The sequence below is a fragment of the Muntiacus reevesi genome, chromosome 2 (genome assembly GCF_963930625.1).
Source record: "Muntiacus reevesi chromosome 2, mMunRee1.1, whole genome shotgun sequence".
Taxonomy (NCBI): domain Eukaryota; kingdom Metazoa; phylum Chordata; class Mammalia; order Artiodactyla; family Cervidae; genus Muntiacus; species Muntiacus reevesi.
The window spans coordinates 149,709,664-149,726,022 of record NC_089250.1 but is presented as its reverse complement, the minus strand read 5'-3'; the positions used below and the strand labels follow the sequence as shown (position 1 = coordinate 149,726,022).

At 41.2% G+C, this 16,359-nt stretch overlaps 1 protein-coding gene across 4 annotated transcripts in view; it reads left to right on the top strand.

The window, feature by feature from the left end:
• SORCS1 (sortilin related VPS10 domain containing receptor 1) overlaps positions 1 to 16,359 on the top strand; it is a 571,273-nt gene that overhangs the window by 417,041 nt on the left and 137,873 nt on the right. The window lies entirely within an intron of this gene.

The following is a 16,359-nucleotide window of genomic DNA, read 5'->3' as shown; positions in this document are numbered from 1 at the left end:
CTGGAGATCATCCAGGTATCCGGTTAAACATCCATTTTTAAAAAACTTTTCATTCTGAAATAATTTTAAACTCACATGAAGTGAAAGTTCGTCAGTCATGTCTGACTCTTTGTAACCGCATGGACTGTAGCCCTCCAGGCTCCTCTGTCCATGGAATCCCCCAGGCAAGAATACCGGAGTGGTAATATTTGAGCCTCTCCCTTCTCCAGGGGATCTTCCTGACCCAGGAATTGAACCTAAGTCTCCTGAATTGCAGGCAGATTCTTTCCCATCTGAGCCACAAGGGAAACCCCTTAGACTCACATAGAAGTTGCACACACACACACACACACAAATAGTAGAGTTCCCTCAAATCCTCCACCCAGCTTCCTCCAATGATAACATCTAATATAACCACAGAATTATAGCAAACCAGAGAAAGCATCCCTGGTTTCTTAAGACTTCTTAAGTAAGCCTTTCGTGAACTTCTAATCTAAATTTGTTTATTTTGTGTTTGCTTTCCTCCAACTCTATTATTTATCTTTATGATGCTCATCTTAGCTTGAAATTACACCTTCCATTTACATGATTATTTGATCATAACTTTTCCTCTCCACCAGCCTATAAGTAAGTTCTGTGAACGCAGGAGTCAAGTGTACCTTTGCTTGATAGTGCATCTCCGGCACAGTCCACAGTGGCTCCAGGTAGAGAGAGCTTACTGAATGAACGAATACATAGTCGACCAATTTTCAGTCAACTGGCTACATAAACTCACTTACAGGTTTTATGAAAAATTTAGAGCACCGCATCTCAAACTTGAACATGCATACAACCCACCTAGGGATCTTGTTAAAATGTGGATTCTGATTCAGTAAGGGCCCAAGAGTCTGCAGGTGAAGCTGGTCTGTGGAACACGCTTAAAGTAACAAAGTCTCACAACGAGAAACTAATGAAAGGGCTTTAGGGTCTGTCTCCCATGACCACACTCCTTGTTTAGAAAGCTCTGGATGAAATTGGTAGCATCCCAGTTTGCTTTTATTTTCCAGCTTTGGGGGATTCAGCTGCTTTCTGGCTTGTGGCATCTAATACTCCTTGCTCCGTATCCTGAAAGCAACAAGACCGTCACTTTCCCTGATCGTCATGTTTTCTCTCACATTCCAGTGCTCCTTGCAGGCATAGAGGCTGATAATGCCAAACTGTCATCTCAGGCTCAGCTTTCACAAGACAGGAAATACATCAGTTCTAATTTTATTTATTTATTTTACTTTTCTTTCTTTCTTTTTTTTTGCAAAGGCAGTATCTTCAGAAACTATCCAAGAGTGAAAATTCAATATAGGGATTTAATTTGAAAAGTTATCCCTATCAAAACAAAACAGGAGAAAAAACACAAAACCTACCATTGAAATAAAGGATATAAGCATGATGCCTGACCTGACTCAGTGTAAAAAAGAGATTTTTTTTTGGTATCATATTCCCTCTGTCTGTCTGTGTCTCTCTGAGAGAGTCAGTAACCATGGCTTCAGATCAAAGAAATAGGAGGAGGAAAGAAAGAGAAAACAGAGAGGTCAGAGTAGCAAACTGTTAGCAAATATAACTGAGCGTATATTTATCAGAATCAGATTCCAGGCTAGTCAGTTGCTCCCAGAAATCCAGTATCTATGTTATCTCTCTCTCCACATTTTGGGATTGGGCTTCCTCTTTTGTTTCTCCATCCCTTTCTGACTGTTTAATATATGAAACCCGTTATTTGTATTCTAGGTCATACATTTGGTAGAGCACATGCCCAAATAATACAAATTTTTTTAAGTTTATGGCAAGTTTTTTTTTTTTTTTTTCTGATTTTAATGGGTTTAGGAATTTTGTCACCAATTCACTGCGACTTCTGACACACAACAAAATCCCTCCTTATTTTGCTCATCACCATGGGGCGGATGGCAAATGCTTATCTGAGCTTGCTGTTGGAAGTTTAGTTTTAGTCTCATTTCAGATCTCCCTAGATTACATTTTATAACTAATTTCTGTTTCAGTTGAAATCTCCATATTTGAGGGGAGATGAGCTCTGGAAAGCTTTTTCTCTTTGAGGGTCTGTAACCAACATGGGCATTTCTTGCTGACTGTGCTCTGAAATCTGGATGTTTTGTAGTTTACACCTGTGACAAGTATGTTATTCTTTCTTGTAGTACCTCTGCCTTGGGAGGCAAGCTGAAGAGAGCAACCTCAATTATAGTCAATCATGGGATGTATTATTGGAAAATTCTGAACGTATTTATTGTACTTGGCATTTGTTATTGGCCCCTGCATTCAACTGCGGACAAATTGATATCTCCTCGTCCTGGAAACAAAGATTTTACTGTTTAAATACTCTGCGTGTGTGTGTGAGAGAGAGAGAGAAAATGTGCATACACACATGTGTGGTATGCACCTAATACATTAAAACTGCTACCCAGTACATGAAAATTGTAAAAAGGATACCTACATTCTATTGATTTACCTAATATAGATATGTGTGTGTGTGAATATAATGTATATAGTGAGAAAATGTTGACCATACTGTTAGATTGAAATCTTCTTGAAAAGTCACATCTTATTTAATCTTGGTTCTGTGTATAAAGCATAGCTCAGAGCCTGGCACATTTAACGTGTATTGACCCAGTGAGTATCTCCGTGTCAGTGTATGGGCAGGTCTTCTTAAAGAAGGGGCTATAGCCATAGGATGTGTAGTCCCACAGGGCTAATGAATGAGATGAGCATGAGAAACACACAACTCCCTGAAATCCTGTGCCACACTGTATGTATGCATGATCTGGGGGAAGAAAGCAAAACTTTTATCAGAATTCTTTGCATGATAATTATCCATGCGTCTATAGTCTTACATTTGTGCTTGTCTATAGACATTATCTTGTAAGAGAACCTGCAATACCAAGTTTGAGCTTTATTGCTTCTCCAATTTATTTCTGAAATGAAAGACCTGGCCAGTGACCTGAATGTTTTCTGTACCCGTGATGATCCGTGCCAGCAGGGACAGGGGACAGGGGACAATTACTGGTCTCCTTGTCTATTTGCATGAGTCACTAACCTTGTAACAGCTTGCCATAGGACTAATCTCTTTCACTGAGGAAAAACAACCTTGGCCCTTTAACGAACTGTGAAAATGACTGCCCCCAAACTCTGAAATGAAACTCAAACCAGTATCTTATAAGCTGAGAGAAAAATCAAAGGAAATTCACAACTTTGTATAACCACCATCCCACTAATTCCGACTGTAGGTGAGAACTGGACATCTCATTTCAACTTTGTTGTTTTCCACCCCTCCAATCAAATTTCCATATTGAACATCATGCATGTTAACACCTGGATCAGGGGGCCCTGCTGAGACACTGTGGGAAGGTGACAGAGCCCTCAGTTCTCATCAGTCCCCAGTGCATTAGCAATGAAGTGGTTTGAGTTTATACTATAAGCATCAATCACTTTTATACCAACAGAAGTAGCAACACTGACAATAACAAGAAAAGTAGGTCCACTTTCTGACCTTCATTCTCATTCCCTAAAGTTGGTATTTTTTAAAAAATATGTCTTCTATTGTTGTTGGAAGTTTAGTTTTAGTCTCATTTCAGATCTCTATAGGTTACCTTTTCTAATTAATTTCTGTTTTAATTGAAATCTCCATGTATGAGGGGAGATGAACTCTAGAAAGCTTTTGCTCTATGAGGGTTTGTGACTGACATAGATGTTTCTTGCTGACTGTGCTCTGAAATCTGGATTTCATAATTTTTTTTTACTTATACAGATAAATGTGCATATACATACATACAAATTCACAAATATTCATTTTATAAAACTCTTATGCCAAATTTGGTCTGGGTGAATTCAACAGCAAGTTAAAAATGTTTGCGTATACTGTATATACACTTAGCAGTCCTAAATATTCACTGGAAGGACTGATGCTAAACCTGAAACTCCAATACTTTGGCCACCTGATGTGAAGAACTGACTCATTTGAAAAGACCCTAATGCTGGGAAAGATTGAAGGCAGGAGGAGAAGGGGACAACAGAGGATGAGATGGTTTTATGGCATCACCGACTCAATGGGCTTGAGTTTGAGTTTACTGTGGGAGTTGGCCATGGACAGGGAGGCCTGACATGCTGCGATTCATGGGGTCGCAAAGAGTCGGACACAACTGAGCAACTGAACTGAACTGACTGAGCCACTTAATGGCTAATCACTACATAGGGATTCAATTATACAATCAACTATAATTTTGTTGATCACTATCCCTGATGACTCAGATGGTTAGGAATCTGCCTGCAATTCAGGAGACCTGGGTTCCGTCCCTGGGTCAGGAAGATACCATGGAGAAGGAAATGGCTACCCATTCCAGTATTCTTGCCTGGATAATTCCAGCGACAGTGGAGCCTGGCAGGCTACAGTCCACGGGGTCTCAAAGAGTCAGTCACGACTGAGTGACTAACACTTCCACACATCTCATTAATAGACATATAGATGTTTGGCTATTTCAAACAATGTTGATACATACATGTGCACACATGTTACTTACTTGGTTGGTACACATTTAGACAAGTATAGGGAGCAAGCACTGCTCAAAGAAAAATTACCAAAGGGAAATTCTTAGCTCTGAGAGTGTATACATTTTTAATTTTCATAGACATTGTCACAATACCCTCTGAAAAAGTTGCATCATTGCATACTCTCTGAATATGAGAATGCCTATGTTTATAAGCCCTCAATAGCCCAGGATATTATGAAAGATGTTTTAAACATAGCCCATCTGATGAGCAAAAATGTGGCATATCCATATTGTTTCTATTTGCATTTATCTAATTAAGAGTGAGGTATTGTATTTACTTATTTGCATTTCCTTTTTAATGACCCTTCCCAATGTATCAGATCTTTTTAATGTTCTAGAGGAGATCAACATTTTTGCATTTTATTCAAATCTAAAAAATATCAAACTTGCTACCAGAGTCCCAACACTAGTACACCAATTGGCAAAAATAGACCCCATGTTTCATAGCCTTCTTTTACCTTCCTCTTAAAAAGTTAATGTATTAATCACTTTTAGGCTTTTAGGGTAGGGCTGGGGAGTAGGTTAGAAGTTTCCACTAGTGGTCAGTTTCATATGTTGATAGCTCTCCATCACTGGAGCCAGATCTGGCCTCTATACCCTGACGCTGAATTAAATCTTAGAGACAAGAGTTTTGGGCCTAGTAGAAAAGAATAGATAGCTGTGTTGCTTTGCAGGCAAAAGGGGGCCACAGCAAGCTAATGCCCTCAAAACTGTATGTCCCCACCTGGAGGCAGGTAAGGAATAGTTTTATAGTAATGCTTCCAAGAGGGCATGGGTGTGATCAGCTCGTGGACATTCTTCTGATTGGTTTGGTGGTAAGGTAAGTGGGAGTCAGTATCATCAACCGTCTGGTTCCAATGGGTCTGGAGTCTGTGTTTTTGTGGGCAGCATACAGTTAGTTTCTCCCACCTGGTGAGGGTTTCAGTATCTGCAAAACAGCTCAAAGATATTGTTTTGTATATCACTTGAGGAACCTTCCCTCAGGAACCTTCCCTGAGGCTGCACTATTGTTTCTATACTGTTCATCTCCAGTCTCAGCATTCTCCTTCCTTCCTTAATTAGCAACTGTTTGAACCTCCTGTTGGAACTCAGTGGAGGTCTTGGCGGCTGAAAGAAGCCTGTTTCCTATAATCAAGAGATGGGGGACATAAAAGACTTTTGTGCCCAGGAGCCCCACAGGGTCCTTCTTGGTTTCCTCACTTCCCAATATATTTACCAAATGCTTTCTTACCTTTTCTTCCTTATCCTCAAATCAAGCTTCCAGGCTTAGCAGATCCATTGGTACCTACCACTTTGACCCCATTTTTCGTATTGCAAAAATCTCTTGATTTCAAAGACTATTGATGTCAACTTGGTCTCTCTGATTTATCAGCTTAAAGATAGCCCTGAAAACCAACCAGAAAAGCATGAAATAAGATAACACGGGCCTCCCCACACAGCAATGAAAAACGACAGTGACAGTGCAGTAACAGGCTCAGCTGGGCAGCTTTCAAATTGGGTCCTTTGTATCCATTATGTGCCACTTCCCCTGTCTCCTGGGTGCCCACCCATATGTGAGGAGGTCTGTGCCCTCAACTCCCAGCCTGAGGAGGAGAACACAGATGTACACGAGAGAAATTTGTCATCTCTAGATGGGATGTGTGTGTGTGTGTGTGTGTGTGTGTGTGTGTGTGTTCCAAGAAAATGTTACTAAATGGACACTGAAATTTGAATTTCACATCATTTTCACAGGTCATGAAATGTTATCCTTCTTAGGATTTTTTTCAACCATTTAAAAACGTGAAAGCCATTCTTGGTTTAAGCGTCACAGAAAAACAGATGACAAGCTGTATTTGGATGGACCAGAGTTTTGTCAGCCTCTGAACTACATTGTTGCAAACACAGTTAAAGCCCAAAGTGCCTCTTCCCAAAATGCATCCTCTGATAACCCCAACTAACCATTCTCCTTGAATGGGTATCTATCATTCCTATATCCATACTCAAACTCATTCATGTTAGTCACTCAGTTGTGTCCGACTCTTTGCGACCCCATGGACTGTAACACACCAGGCTTCTCTGTCCATGAAATGTCCAGGCAAGAATTCTGGAGTGGGTAGCCATTCCCTTCTCCAGGGGATCTTCCCAACCCAGGGGTTGAACCCAGATCTCCTGCATTGCAGGCAGATTCTTTACCATCTGGGCCACCAGGGAAGCACCTGTCATTCCTATGTGTGTGCTTAGCTGCTCAGCTGTGTCCGACTCTTTGCAACGCTATGGACTGTAGCCCATCAGACTCACATACTATTACCTTATGTGTAATATTGATTTGTATATTTCGCACTTCATGGAAGTGGTATCATGGCTTGTATACCCTTCTGCCTTACTGCCCAGTACTGTGATTGGTGCTCTGTCCATGGTGCTGAATGGAGCTCCAGTGCAATCTTTCTCACTGCTGTATTACTTTACGCTGTGTGGATTCTGCCTATGTTATTCATTCCTATGATAGTGAATGGGAATTTAGGTTGATGCCTGTTATTTCCTTTCTTTGCATGTCTCATCTCTTTTCACCTTCACCATGACCTTGTTAGATCTCCAAATCTTAACTCTAGGACAAAGGACTAGATTTCTACTGGGTCTTCAGGCTCCTCCAGGACTCAGTAACACCAGTTCCTAAAACATGCAATTTCTAAGAGTTTGAGCAATTTCTTGTGTTTCTGATTCCCAATTTAAAGCAAAACCAAAAGGTAGCATTGTAAAGGTCTTGCTATTTTTTCATACCACATCTCTTCTTTTAAGCCCCATATGTTTTTAAGCAGCCAGGATGCCAGGATTGTGCATTATATTCCTATTATTTGTCTGCTGCTGCTGCACTAGATACTTTTTAGCTACACTACTTACAGCAACCCTTGGAAATAGGTCCTTTCTCCTTTCTTTCCCTCGCTCCTTTTTCCCACTTTCATTCTTATTCTCTTTCTTTCCTTTAATTATTTTCCTCACTGTAACTATGATGAAAATGAGGTTTGCAGTGATTACATATTTTTGATTAGTTATTTTTGCCAATGCTGTAGGGCCAAAATTTGAAGCCAGGTCTGGTTTATTCCAGACCTGTGTATTACTCATTTGAAAGGCATTGTTGGACATGAGTGGTAGGCCAGGTGCCCTTCTAGGCATGAATGAAGGGTGATCCGGGATGTTGCAAAGTCCCCACTCTCATCAAGCTTACCTTCTGGATAGGGGAGACAGGTTGCATATATGCATACTGCTAGGTGGTGATAAGGAAAAAGCAAAGTCTATAAAGAGGGGCTGGTTGGAGAGGGGGAGCTGCCAAAGAAAGAATCTTTGATAAGGTGGCATTTGGTATTTCAGCTAAGTCTTTATGTAAGCAAGGGAGAGAGGTGGGTCTGCCACATGGAAGAGCATTGCAGACAGTGGAACAGCATATGTGAAGGATTTGGCCTATGGACATCCAGGAATAGCAGGGAGGCAGGGTGGCTGGAATACAGAAAAGACAAAATGTGTCAGCTCCTTCTGTTTATTCCACTGCCAAAGGCAGGGATTGTACTTATTTATCTTTCAGTCCAGTTCAGTCGCTCAGTTGAGTCCAACTCTTTGTGATCCCATGGACTGCAGAATACCAGACTTCCCTGTCCATCACCAACTCCTGGAGGTTGCTCAAACTTATGTCCATCAAGTCGGTGATGCCATTCAACCATCTCATCCTCTATTGTCACCTTCTCCTGCCTTCAATCTTTCCCAACATCAGGGTCTTTTTTTAATGAGTCAGTTCTTCACATCAAGTAGCCAAAGTATTGGAACTTAAGCTTCAGAATCAGTCCTTCCAATGAATATTCAGGACTGTTTTCCTTTAGGATTGACTTGTTTGATCTCCTTGCAGTCCAAAGGACTCTCAGGAGTCTTCTCCAACATCACAGTTCAAAACCTTCAGCTCTTTGACACTCAGCCTTTTTATGGTCCAACTCTCACATCCAATACATAACTACGGGGAAAAACCATAACTTTAACTAGATGGACTTTTTGTCGGTAAAGTAATGTCTCTGCTTTTTAATATGCTGTCTAGGCTTGTCATAGCTTTTCTTCCAAGGAGCAAGTGTCTTTTAATTTCATATCTGCAGTCACCATCTGCAGTGATTTTGGAGCCCAAGAAAATAAAATCTGTCACTGTTTCCATTGTTTCCTCATCTATTTGCCATGAAGTGATCGGACTGGATGCCATGATTTTAGTTTTTTTGAATGTTGAGCTTTAAGCCAGTTTTTCAACCTCCTCTTTCACTTTCATCAAGAGGCTCTTTAGCTCATCTTCACTTTCTGCCATAAGGGAGGTGTCATGTGCATATCTGAGGTTATTGATTTTTCTCACAGCAATCTTAATTCTAGCTTGTGTTTCATCCAGTCTTGGCATTTTGCATGATGCATTCTGCCTACAAGTTAAATAATCAAGGTAACAGTATACAGCCTTGACATACTCCTTTCCCAATTTGGAACCAGTCCATTGTTTGATGTCCAATTCTTTCTGTTGCTTCTTGACCTGCATACAACTTTCTCATGAGGCAGGTTAAGGTGGTCTGGTGTTCCCATCTCTTGAAGAATTTTCCACAGTTTGTTTTGATCTACACAGTCAAAGGCTTTAACGTAGTCAATGAAACAGAAATAGATGTTTTTCTATTGATCTTTATAGAACATTTATCATGTTCCAAGTATGGTATTCAGTATTGAGTAGGATGAAAATACCAACATAGTATAGAAATGGTGGATTGAATATACCCACATGTTTCAGAGGCCATCCCTTGAACCTACCCTCTGTCCTGGCACGCATCATGTAACACGTGAACACACGTAATGAATAGGACACCCCCACCCCCCAGAATCTCTGGAGAAGGCACGCTGTGTATTTTCTCCCCCATGTGCCAAAGTGCTTTCATTTCTTTCTACCTCTCTTCCCTTCGTCCCTCCATTTCCCACTTTCATTCCTATTTTCTTTCTTTCTTAGTATTTGTCCACTTTGCTGTCTCTGCCTCTCCCTCTCCCACCCCGCCCCCTTCTTTGTAAATTCAGTTTGGAAAATTACTGGAACTAGCTTGCTCCTGGGTTTTTCATGGCTGGGTGAACCTTACGGATAACTTGATTTCTTTTCTTGACTTCAACTGGACTTCTGGTGTGGTGTTCTCACAAAACAGACAGCTAGCCCTCCTTGAGCCTGTCCCCAGTTCTGTCTCCTGCCTCTGTGCCCTGAACCATTGCTCCTGCTCTCTGAGTCATGTCCCCCTCACTCCTGATCACCATTCCAAGCAGGCTTCTAGGCTTTTCTCAGCTTTTCCGTGAAGTCTTCCATTGGTGTGCCCATCATCATCTCTACACCAGTAGTTGTCCCTCTGTGAGTCAGTCAACAGTAAACTAGTCTCCGTCTAGAGCCCAGGAGAGCACCATAGGTCTATAGCTCTGTATGACCCGAAGTAAAATAAAAGCAGCGTCACAGGAGAAATCCCACACACAGTAAGTCCTCCGTGGAGAGGATTGAAGATTAGACACCCCTCACCTGCGGGCCCACACCCCTGCCCTTGAACTCCTCATAATCCACTCCCCCACTGCATTATCCTTGCTGAGGGGCTTTCTGTGTTTCTACAAAAATTATTCTGCCCTATTGTTTTCTCTCATGTCCCCAGTTCCTAGCCCCATGCTTGACAAAAATAATGTATGATTCCAGAACTTTCTGTGTAGTAATCATGGCCTCCTGAATGTCCAAAGACTAACAGTACAAGACGGCATTTAGAAAGTCACACTGGGCTGAAATCAGGAGATTGCCTAGAAGAAAGCAATGTCACAAGCTCATCATGCCAGAGGACATTTGATCCAAGTTTGTAATTTTCACAGAAATTTCTTGTCCTCAATATAGTCTTTCAGGGGTCAATACTGGAGTCTCACTTTTGGAGCTCTCCATTTCTAACTGGTATGTGCCACAGAGGGCTCTAGATCCAGTTGGGAATGAAGTTTCTATGAGCACAAGATTGTTGACACACGTGTATGTCTGTGTGTGTGTGTGTGTGTGTGTGTGTGTGTGTTTTGGGAGGAAACATTTAATAGGAACATTCTAAAACAAACAATAGGACTGTAGAAAGAGCGAAACAAAAATTTACAAACAGGTTATGGGCTTTAAAAACTATTCTGCTTTAAGTTGAAAATTAATGGTGGATGGGAGAAAGTTTTAAAGTGTTTATGCTTACCAGCTTGGTTTATGGTTTTATTTAAGACTAAAGTTTTGCAATATTAAACTGTTGTCCCTATGCTTTGAGTTCTTTATCTGTAAAAGGTACTTTACTCTGGATTTTTTCCAAACTTTAAAAGAGAAAAAGCATGTGATGCACTCAGCACAGTTCCTGACCCAGAGGAGTGGTGGCTCTGGTGGTTTTGGAGGTTAATGCCACTGTTGCTATCAATGGAGCCATTCTTGGGAGGAGAGATCTGCCTGAGCCTCAGGAAAAGCTCCACAGAAGGCGGCTCAGGAAGTGTTAGGAGAAGATCACAGGAAAGGAAGAGGCAGTTCAAGCCCCGGGAGGGAGCTCTCTGAATGAACATGGAGTGTCAGTCAGCAATGCAAATGCTGTTTAGAAAAGGCAGAAACCCCGGAGACACAGACTTGCCAGCAGCATCATACAGTTTTGATTGCTTGGGCAAGACTGAGAAGGAAACAGGTCCCAGTGGGTAAAGGATGGTAAAGACCTTCAGATCTTAAAGTCAATAGTCTGATTTTTACCATCCTCTTTTGATTCTAAAATTCTAAGAACCTTCATCTTATAGAGAAAAAGTCTGAAGCCTTGTCTGGTAAATGACCTTCTCAGAGACACACGGTGTGTGAAGAGAGAGGGACAGAGCTCAGACCTAGCCCTTCACCCCAAGGGGAGGGAGACCCTGCGTGGCGGCACGGCTGCAGGCCGGCCACCCTGCATGCCAGGCGGCGGGGTGACTTCTGGGTCATCTCAGACCCAAGTTACCGTCCAGTTCTGCCCTGACCACTACCTGCATAGAATACTTATTTAGTTACACTGGGAGAACGCTTCTTCATGGTGTTTTAAAACATTACACAAATAAATTTCCCCAAATCAAAACATGAATATAAAGAAAACTATTGTCTCAGGTAGAAATGCCTATAGTACTTTACAGTCGGTTCACTTGAGACCCAGTGAGCATACTGGTGATGAAAACTGGGGATGGGGGACTTTGATCACAACCCCAGCTCCCACTGTGTGAGCACAGTCCTGCCTGACCCTGGGCTGAATGCATTTCCCGACTGTGGTTTTAAGCTCTCACAACCGCTAGCAAGATGGCTCCTGTTGATAACCCATTTTACAGACTGGAGCAGTAAAATGATTTGCTTAAGTTTACCAAGCTAAGCCTGCATTTAAGCCGCTATACCCCTGCTCCAAATAAAAAGCAGCTTCCCTTCTTTAGAGCAGCGCCAATCTGGGGGCATGGAAACTGCATTATGCCAAGCAGCAGCTGTTGCAGAGAGTGAGAGTGCTTAGAAAGAGCAGCACAGTGTCCTAATTACCTGCGGCAAGGAAAACATCTGTGTGGGAAAAGTAATGAAATTAATTCTAAAGTCTAGCGGTTGCCTACATTAATTGACGTTAATTAATGCCAAATTACAAGACACCTCCTATGGAATCGCATCATACACTCACCAGAATTGAATATGGAAAGAGTTCATCACACTTAATGCTATTATAGCAAGCCCCAAGGGGAATAGGAGTGATTGGTCCCTCATTATGAAGTGCAGCCAATTTCTTTTTGTTTCCATTAGGAGGGGAAGGAGAACAAAGCAGGAGCACTTTACCAGGGGCAGGTGGTTGGGAATTGATCATTCCCCTTCAGCTTGTAGATTTCACTTTGAGCCACTCGGAGCAAGACATGGTTTCAAGACCTCTTCCTGGAGCTTTTCTTGGGTCCTTTGGTTGTACATTTTAAAATTCTCAGCACAAGAACAGCTCGTTGAACAGGTCTGCCTCACTGTGTGGCATGGGGAGTGGAGAGGGATAGAACAAGCAAAGGAGCTAGAGACGATTCTCTAATTCTTATGAAGAGGATCCTGCAAGCCCACCATGACCCTTGGCCGCCTTCCCTGGCTGAGAAGTGCTGACCAGAGATTTGCATGCCAGTTGGTTGTTTGCTTCTCTCATAGCACTGCCTCTGTACTAGCGTTGATGTCTCGTATATATCTATTATTCATTTTCCCCATGCAAACATACATATGTAGATATCTATATATACCACTTGCACAAAATCATGTCCATATGCACATATTTTGGTAACCTACTTTTTAAAAACTTTTATTTTGGAATAATTTTAGATAAACAGAGAAGTTACCAAGATAGTGCAAGCTTTAGCCAGCATCCCTTAATGCGAACATCTTATACAACCATGATCTATTTTTCAAAGTTAAGAAATTAATAGCGATACATTATTAGTTGGTAACTATTTTATTATATAAAATATATTAAGAATTTCTGTAAATCCTCATATAAGGATTCATAACAAGCTATGCATGTTCTACAGTCTGTTTAACTGTGCTTCAACTGTTGGCCACTGTGTTTTCTCTTACCTTTTTAAATTATTAACAACACTATGATGAATATCAAAGTAACTAAATCTTTGCATGGTTCATTGATTATTTCTTCAAGTCAAATTCTCAGAAATGAACTCACAGACAAAAGAGATTTTAATAGATGTTGATCTTTATTGCCAAATTACCTCATGAAAACATAAATGTACAGTTGTTCTTTCTTTCTTCTTTCTCTCTCTCTCTTTTTTTTTTTTTTTTTTTTTTGTATCTAGGTTTGTCCATTGATAATTTGAAGCCAAAACATACTTAACAAAAATTGGCCCCAAACTTGCCAGGATTTTTCATGCAATGTAGTGGGAATAAACCAAACTTGGAGTCTGGCCAACCCAGTTTGAAAATCCATACTGCCCTTTCTATAATCTCCAGGAGCTTCATTCTCTTTACCTGCAAAAATCAGTTGATAAATTATATACCATAGTATTGTGATGATTAAGTATACCAAATGAATGTGAACATGCTTTAGAATACTTGGCACATAAATGCAGAGCAAATATTAGTTTCCTATTCTTTTAATTTCTCCCCAAATCCCTTAGATTCATAATTTCCATATAGTTAAGTTATAAATATAAAGAGTTTATTTTTATATTTTCCATCTTATGTTTGTTCAGGGACCTTTGAAGAGAAAGTTGAAGTCTTAAGAAAGAAATTATTAGACAACACTACAAATAAAACAAGCACAGTGTACTCATCACGAAATCCTCATGAGGTGGCAGTCTTAGGAATTCTAATTGGAAAGTTGTATTTGTAATTTGAAGCCTGAGACTTCCTCAGTCAGAACCTCTAATTCAGATTGTTTTCATTCATTATCTCATGTAACAAGAAGCATGAGAAAGGGCAGCTCTGGGTTCAGTACAGTCAGACGCTCAGTGATGTCATCAGGGAATGGGCCCTTTCCATCTCTTTGTCATTTTCATTATGGAAGCTCCACTGTAAGACTCCTCCATGCACAGGAAGGCTAGAGAACTTCCAGACATCATGTTGACACAGTGTTGTATGGGGGCAGAAGATAAGTCTTCTGCTATGCCTCCCTGTAGCCCCTTATAACTCCTTATTTACTAGAATTGGATTTAAAAGGCCTCTCCTAAAGCAAATGATGGTAGGTGGAGTAGGAAGACTTGAAGTAAACACAGACCCAAGAGAATATTCCCTGCATATCAGAGCTTCTGAGTGACATGGGAGAAAGATGATCCACCAGGTCCATATTGGCTTTTCTGGCAAAGAGGTAGGGAGGAATGAGTATTGGACCTGTCACCAATAGTAATCAATAGTGAAATATAACTGGAATACTCAAATTCAGTTTGTTAAAGGATCTACAATGTGCCCCAACATGATCTAATCATTGTGAAAGTTTGCAGAAGAGAAAAATAGGAACATTATAGTTTTTGTATGACTTCTGAGTTTCAAAACATTTAGCATATATATTATTTCAGTTAATTCTTAGAACCAAACTATGAGATAGTTGACGCTGGCATCCTCATTTGAGAAAGGACAGTGATGAGACTCAGGGAGGTGAAGCGGTGTTCTCTGAGTGATGCAACCAGGAAGTGACCACAGCAGAACTCAAACCTAGGTCTCATAGATGCCAGGCTCCTTTTCTGTGATCCTGAGCTGCCTTCTAAAAGGCAGAAGACAACTGGAAGCTCTGCAAGGGTCTGATGGGGTATGGAGTGGTGAGGTAAAGATTTTGTGTCCCATGAAGAGAAGTGTTCTGGGAAGAAATGAATCCCAGAAATTCCCTTCAGAGATGAAGATCATGAATTATGTCCTAAAATGAAACTATTAATATAAGAATGTCTAAAAATTAGGTGGGGAAGGGAGAGTAGAGGTCTTTTCTTTAGTCGTTCTTTGGAGGATTAGGTGGGTTAAAATATATACTTGAGAGCTATTTCCATCCCCACACATGGCAGCAGGATAAAGGAAGCCTGGATAAGCTCTGCTCCTCCCCTCTCCTTAGAGCTTATCAGCAACCGTCAGCCATTGGTCACTTGGAGCAAATGTGCATGTCGCCCCCTAGTGGCACTGCTTGTAGAGTACGGGTTTGCCCAGGTTCTTTAAGTAAAAGTAGTGCTAGAAATTTCCTTCGGGGAAGTCATCAGCGAATCCTTATATCCAACTCAGAGTACAGTTGCCTACCCCCCTTTCATGTATATAATCATGTCCTTATTTCCCCACTTGGAAGAGTGTATTTCTTCATACATCTTTGTATGTCCTAAAATCAAACTCACCCATTCATTAAACATCAAAAAAAGGTAAAATAATTTCCTTTTTTGTTCAAAAAGATATATTCCAGTAAGGTGGCATGTTCCAGAAAATATTTATTTATGATGTACTATGTGCTGATTTGATTCATACTTAGATTGTTATAAGTTCCATGAAGGGAATTAACAGGATGGAGTGTTATTCAAAAGCGATCATAGGAGACCTCCAGAAATAACGGTAAGCTGAAATCTAGACCTTTTTTAGAGAACAACCTGGGCAGACGCCTTTAGGATAGAGGGGATACAAATGTAAAGCCTCTTAAGTGGTAGGATATTTGGCCACATTTCTAAACATATTTTAGGTCAGATTAGAAGAATCAGCCGGAGAGAAGGGAAGCATGAGGGGAGGTTGGCGCAGGACTGATGGAAGGTTTGAATGTAATCGGGAGTTCTGCAAGGGGAGTTCTGAGTGATGTCTGATTCGCAGAGAGGGCAGAACAGTTGTGGCTGCAAAACAGAGACAGCCTGCCTGGTACAATATATGAATACTGTCAGCAGCAGGGGTCAAATCTGTTAAGAGTCCTTTTTACTGGTATGTACCTGCTCTAGGCTCAGGTGAGGGCTTTCCTGGTAGCTCAGATGGTAAAGCGTCTGCCTACAATGCGGGAGACCGGGGTTCGATCCTTCGGTCGGGAAGATCTCCTGGAGAAGGAAATGGCAACCCACTCCAGTACTCTTGCCTGGAGACTCCCATGGACGGAGGAGCCTGGTGGGCTACAGCCCGTGGGGTCGCAAAGAGTCGGACAGGACTGAGGGACTTCACTTTCACTTTCTTTCTCTTCTAGTCTCAGGTGAGAGGCAGGGCCTTAGTTTACTCAACTATAAAATGAGAGCAATGTTTTTGAGTAGGGAAGCTCTTCTCAATTCTGTTTTATTTCCAATTAGTAATAGAAGAAAAACCTTTCTCTTGACATAGGGCCTT